Genomic DNA, 7,330 nt, shown 5'->3' with positions numbered 1-7,330 from the left:
ATGAAATTTGACATTATAATCATTTTCATTACTATTTAAATATAATAATATATTTGCTTAAATAATAAAAAAATTTTCAATAACTTTATTAAAGTAATGTTTTGATCAAATATTGCAGACCAATTTGTCTTCTATTTTTCCAATACACACCTCAATGAAATGCTGAACAATTGAATAAGATGTGGTATGAGTGTAAAGTGATTGATTAGCATAATACAAGGCTCTTTCTCTTCTCCTGGATTCCCTGAAGTCCAAGGGGAAGGGCATGGGAGCAGCGTTGTCTCTGACTCTTTTGCTTATCCTTGGGACCCTTTTTCTCCTACTGGGATGTCCCACTCAGTCAGGCTATTTTAAACATCTCTGTAGCAGCCATCAGTGGAAAAAGATTCATAGCTTTCTTTATCCCATCACCTGGACTCACAGAAAAGCTCCTCTCCTTTGAATTCCTATCATAATCCAATTAGTACAAAACTTAGTTTGTTCCTTAACATTTCCCTTAACATGGGATTAAGGAGGAAAGTCATTGAATGTGCCTACATTCCTGGAAACAGGCTTCTCACTGCTCCTTTCTGCATCTAGCAAATCCTTGCTAGTTTCCCCCCCTCTTACTGGTTGCCCTATAGCTTTCAGCTTGCTCCTGCACTGACTTGTTTTTCCTGTCTTATTTTATGCTGTTTTTATGCCTCCCTCAGCTTCTATCACCACGAACCCGTATTTCCTCAGCTTACACCATTTCTTGTGTCTCAGACTTACACCTTACTCCCAACTACTCAGCAGGCTTCTGTCAAAGAGAATTTTGCCAGATATATTGCATGCTTCTTTTTTGAATTAAAAGAAATGATGACTCAGTTCTTCTTATGCTTTCTCTTTCACAGCTTTCCTGTTAGCACATGAGCTTTGTCAGTTTATGAGAATGAAAGAAAGAAAGGAAAAGAAAGAAAGGAAGGAAGGAAGAAAGAAAAGAAAGAACGAAAGAACGATCCAGTTGCCTGTAGCTTCTGGGCTTTGCTTTCAGAGTGTTTGCCTCTACCTGATCTCTGTAATGTTGGTTGCTATTTAATCATTAGAATTCTAAGCACCACGTTTCTCTAAGGAATACATGCTAAAGATGTTAATTATAGATAAAAGAGTGGTGCCATACAGAGTAAAATGTCATTTTTGTTAATTTCAAAGAGTATCATTGTCATTTCTAAGAAGAGCTTACGTTTGCTCCTGATTACCTGGAAATGGAGAATTTCTTTTTTAAATGATGAAGGCACATTTCCCCAGTAGTAAAATATAGTCAGAAATTCTTAACTGTTTATGCACTTGCCAGTGAAATATAGGCAAATACTGAAAGAAAAGACACTCCTGAGCATAAATGTCGATGATGCTCTGAAATTGCTGCTCCACGTTGATAGTATCAAATTGTTTTTAGAAGTCATGATACTCTCTTCAGAACTTATCTTGATATAGAGGAGATAGAAGGAAAAAATAACATTTGAAACTGTCTTGGGAAGTGCGCCTTAAGCAAGCATTTTCAGAAAATATCTGTGGGGACAAATTATCCAAGACATGAGGTAAGTAAGTCTTTCATTTCATCCCTGAGGACATTTATGAAGCATGTGATCTTTCAGACATTTGAAGAAAAAGATTCAGTTTTGGATACTAAAAGCACTCATGCTCCATAGAAACAAACTCCTGTCGTCCCACCCCCATTGCCCATGGAATACACAGATCTTCCCCTCCTATCATCCCTCTCCCCATCCATGTTTTTTTTTCCCAGCCCCTGCTCTAAAAGGTACTCCCTGGAAGTACACAGACCACTCTAGCCCAGCGAAAATTGTAGCCTAAATGTAAATATTCACATTTTCCTTATCTCTTCCAAATTCAATCACCCAGTCTCACACAGAGCAGATAACCTGTTCCAGCTTCCCCTTCCCACTAGTGCCATTTATTATATCATACACATCTTCCCCTCCAGTCTTGCTTCCACCTACTCATTGCTTTAACCAAGTCCTCCACACCAGGAGACATTCACTGGGAAAGTGTAAGCCATACAAGCTGGGGAAGCAGGATAGGCTAACTGCTTACCTTCATCTTCTCTCCATTTTCCAAGTCTAATTCCCTAGTCCCATTCCCAGTCTGTAGCATACCACCTGATTCATTCTTGGTCCTCATTAGCAGGGGAATAAGCAAATGCTGGAGGAATACTCTGCTTTCCTCCCTTTCATGGAATACTTCAGCCTCATCCAGATTCCCAGACATGCTCATCCTCAATAACTATAAACATAGTTTAGCTGAAGTTCCCAGGGGTCACACATAGTAAAATCTCAGAAAAATTTCTTACCAGTCAACAAACAGCTTCCACACTCACCAAAGAAACTGAGAGGAAGGCAACAGTAAACAAAGGTATGGGACAAACACCAAACAAAGACAGGAGCAGAATTATAATCTTCCCAACCCAGATGGTTAGATGTTACCATACCAAAAAAAAATCAATCAAACAAACAAACAACAACAACAAACCTCAACAACAGCCAGGATAATATGTATCTACTAGAGCCCAGCAAACCTACCACAGTTGGTCCTGATCATTCCAATATGGCTGAAGCAAAATGCAAAGACCTTAAAATAACCCTTGTTAAAATAATAGTTGTACTTAAAGAGAAAATGTATACATTCTTTAAAGAAGCTTAAAAATCCCAAAGAGTAGAAAGAAATGAATAGAATATCTCCAGATCTGAAAGTAGAAATAAAGAAAGCCCAAATAAAGGATATATGGAAATTAAAAATTTAGAAATTCTAACAGGAACCTCAGAGGTAAGCCAGAAACAGAATACCAGAAATGGAAGAGATAATTTCATATACTAAAGACAGGATAGAAGAAATGGATACTGTATCAAAGATGATTTTAAATTAAAAATGTAAGATCTTGGTACAAAACATTCAGAATGTATGAGACATGTAAGACTAAGTCAAAGAATAATAGGAATATAGGAAGAAGAAAGAGGAGGAGGAGGAAGAGGAGGAGGAAGAGGAGGAGGAGGAGGAGGAGGAGGAGGAGGAAGAGGAGGAGGAGGAGGAGGAGGAGGGGAAACCCAGGTCAAAGGCAAAAAAAAAATATTTCAACGAGAGCATGGTATAAAGATTTCCTAACCTAATCCTAACTATAGTAGGAGGTGCCGATCAAGTTAGAGGGTTCATTTCAAACACCAAATAAACTGAACCAGAAATAAAAATTCCTCAGCACATAATAACCCAAATAGTAAGTAGATAGAACAATGAAAGAATATTTAACATTTCAAGGAAAAAGAAGCAAGTAGTATATAAATGCAGACCCATCCAAATAGCATCTATCTTCTAAATGGATACCATTAAAACCAGAAGGTTCTGGACAGTAAATGTTCTACAGATTCTAAACAAGGCCAAATGGTGCCTCAGACTACTAGCAAAACTTTCAATCAAAAATAGATGGAGAAAATAAGACATTCCATAATGTGATGGCTATTCTTGGTTGTCAACTTAACTGTATTAACAAGAATTAATAAAAACCCAAAATTGAAGGGTGCATCTCAAGAAGACAAGACACCCCTGGGTCACACCTTCTTGAAGTGTATATCAGGACATGGAAGAAAGGAGTTTTTGTTTTTGCCTGTATGCCATAAACTTGATAGAAAGATTTTTTTTTACCCCCACTGTCATTAGACCCTACTTCTTCAGGATTCCAGCATACATGAAAGACTAAGACATCCAGCCACTTAGACAGAGCAACTACTGGTTCTTTGTATTTCAGTTCGTAGCCAAAAATTGTTATAATAGTGGGACCACAGTCTGTAAGTCATTCTAAGGAACCACATATGTATGCATGTATGTACACACATATGTACACACACACATATACAGACATATGGAGTCATTCTATAAGTTTTGTTGCTCTAGAGAACCCTGAATAATAGACATGATAAAAACTGTGTGTCAACAATAACCAAAACATTAGAAAGCTTACAAACTTAAGGAAACTGAACAACATACTACTGAATGAGAAATGGAACAAAGAGGAAATTAAAGGTTTTCTAGAATTGAATAAAAATTAATATAAGATTAAAATAGTAAACGTGGTGACCCAATGTATAAATATGATGCAATACTTATTAAAATTTCACCATAATTTCATATACCTTGAAAGGATAGTTGTCACCTTCATATGAAAACACAAAATACCCAAGATAGCAAAACCAGTCCTGAACAATAAAAGTACTGCTGGAGGTCTGAGCATTGCTGAATTCAAGATGTACTTCAGAGCTGGAGTAAGAAAACTCTCATGGTATTCATATAAAAGTAGATGTTTTGATCAATGGAATTGAATTGAAGACACAGATATAATTCCACACACCTTTTGATGTTTGACACTTTATAAGGAAGCACTAAATACACACTTGACAAAAGAAAGCATCTTCAAAAAATAGTGATTGTCAAGCTGGATGTCTTTGTACAGAAGAATTTAAAGTGACCCATACTATCACCCTGGATAACACTCAAGTTCAAGTGGATCAAAACGTTCAACATGAAACCAGATACTCTAAACTTGATAGAGGAGAAAGTGGGAAAGAGCCTTGATTGTAGTGGCACAGAAGTCCTTCTGAAATGAATACCAGTTGCACATGGACTGTGACTTGAAAATTAAATTAAGGGTCTCCTCCACTGTGAGAATTCATTATACTGGATATTGGAATTGATTTTTTAGCCTGTTATTGAAACATCTGAAATTTAAAATCCTTTCTCATATATGCTGCTCACTTCCTAAATAAACATGTTCCTTTCTTGCTTGCAACTACAATTTTGATTCTTTCTAGAGTAGCAAAGTTTGCTGCTTAGAGACAGACCACAAACCCCTACACATCCCATGAGGTAACCTATGCCTTTAAGAAACAATTTTGATCAATAAAATATAAATTAAAAAGAATAAAATAAATAGTACCTCATTAAACCACAAATCTCCTGTAAGGCAAAGAACACAGTCATTAGGACAAGAGTGTAGCCTACAGAATGGGAAGTTTTTTAATCAACTCCAGATCTATTGCAGGACTAATCCAAATATGTAAAGAACTCAAGAAGCTAGATATCAAAAATAATAAAACTGTACAATAATTGGGTACAGAATTAAACAGAATTCTTATTAGAAGAAACACAAATGGCTCAGAAACATTTAAAGATGGTTATCATCCTTATCCAGCAAGGAAATGAAAAATATGATGATGATAATGATGATGATGACGATGACAATAAGGACAATGAAAATGGGGGTGTGCATGTGTGTGTGTGTGTGTGTGTGTGTGTGTGTGTGTGACTGTTGTGGTAATCTTTCTGGATTATCTGCTTATGCACTCTTATACAAGTGAGAATGAAAAAGAGGAAATGTCAGCAATTTACTCAACCATGATAGCTTTTGAAAGGCTTAGATTCTGGGCACTTTGAATTCTCATTTTCAACTCTAAAAGTTGGAGTAGGCAAGCATGTGAGATTAGTCAGAAACATATATTGCAGTCAGAAGTTTGTTAAGATCAATGATATAGAGTCAGTATTTTCTCCAGGTAATTCTCATTCGGGTAGCAAGAGAATCATGGTTGGCAATTAGGAAATAAAAGAAGTCCTATGAATAAATCACCAAGTAAGTCACTAATTTGTTTTTAATTATTGGTATTCTGAAATGAAAATTTCTTTCCTTTTTTTTTTTTTTTTTTGAGATTTAGTTGCACCATGTGACATTTTTCTAGAAACTGTCTTATGAGAAGATGTTTTTCCTGAATCAGACACATGAGAGGATGTTTTCCTGAGAACAGGCATGTGGTGGTATTTTTCTGGAAGCAGCCTGAAAATTGAGCACGGGGTGTTGTGCTAGAGAAGATAATTTGAGAGAACATGAAATGTTTGGAAAGGGTATAAAATATAACACAACAGACAGTGAATGATATTGGATGGTATTGTTGTACATTATTGTTTTTTGCTGGTCATCATTTGTGGTTACTTCATTGAGTGGAACACACCAAAAAAACTTCTGGTGGTGTTCTGGTATCTTCTTGCTGCTTTGCCGGACTCATGCTGATTTGAGAATGGTGTTTGCAGGTGTATCGAATCAGCTGCTGCTGATTCATATGAACTGAACTGCTGATATCCTGACAATGTAGATTGCATTTGCTCCAAAGAACAATTTCTAAACAGGTCTACATCTTCCTTTGCTCTATTCACCTTTCCTTTAGACTACTTCTGGTTGGTGGTGGGCATAAAGGGAGGATAAAGCATTAAGAACTCTTATTAAAGGTAGGTTTTGAAAAATCTTCTCTACTTCCAGATTTGTATTCCTAAATTAGAAAATATAGCAAAAACATAAATTTCAAATTAATGGAATTTCCTCTCTACATTTTGAATCCAATGCCTAATATTTATCTTAGCATATATTTTAGTTTGTTTTTTTCTACTATAACAATGTATTTGAGAATGGATAACATTTTATATAGAGGAAAAAGTTTATTTAACTCCCTATTCTGGAAGCATAGGTCCAAAATTCCTGATTCCAGATGAGGGTTGTATGCTACTACACTTCATGTATAGGTACAGAAGACAAGTAGGGATATAAAAACAAATTTTTATATCCTTACTTGTCTTGGACTCAGGGCTCCAGCAGCATGTGTATAGCAGAGGATGGCCAAGTTGGTCATTAATGAGAGGAGAGGACCTTGGCCCTGTGAAGGTTCTATGCTCTAGTGTAGGGGAATGCCAGGACCAGGAAGTGTTAGAGGGTGGGGTGGTGAGCAGGGGGAGGGTAGAGGGACAGAGATTGTTTTAGTGTTTGGGTTTTTTATTTTATATTTTTTCTTATTTTCTTTTCTTTTTCTTTTTTCTTTTGGAGGGAAACCTGGGAAAGAAGATATTGTAAATAAAGAAAACATCTAATAAAAAAAGAAAAAGAAGATAAACTCATAATAGCAAAAGGAATGAAAGAAAAAAGAAAAAAAAGGAAGAAAGAAGGAGAGGGAGAGAGAGAGAGAGAGAGAGAGAGAGACTGACTCTGACTCTAACTCTGACTGACTCTGACTGACTCTGACTCTGACTGACTCTGACTCTTGACTCTGACTCTGACTCCGACTGACTCTGACTGACTCTGACTCTTGACTCTGACTCTGACTCTGACTGACTCTGACTGACTCTGACTGACTCTGACTGACTCTGACTCTGACTGACTCTGACTCTGACTCTGACTGACTCTGACTGACTCTGACTGACTCTGACTCTGACTGACTGACTCTGACTCTGACTGACTCTGACTGACTCTGACTGACTCTGACTCTGA

Source organism: Mastomys coucha, unplaced genomic scaffold (assembly GCF_008632895.1).
Source record: "Mastomys coucha isolate ucsf_1 unplaced genomic scaffold, UCSF_Mcou_1 pScaffold8, whole genome shotgun sequence".
NCBI classification, from domain to species: Eukaryota; Metazoa; Chordata; class Mammalia; order Rodentia; family Muridae; genus Mastomys; species Mastomys coucha.
Note: the sequence above shows the minus strand (reverse complement) of the source record.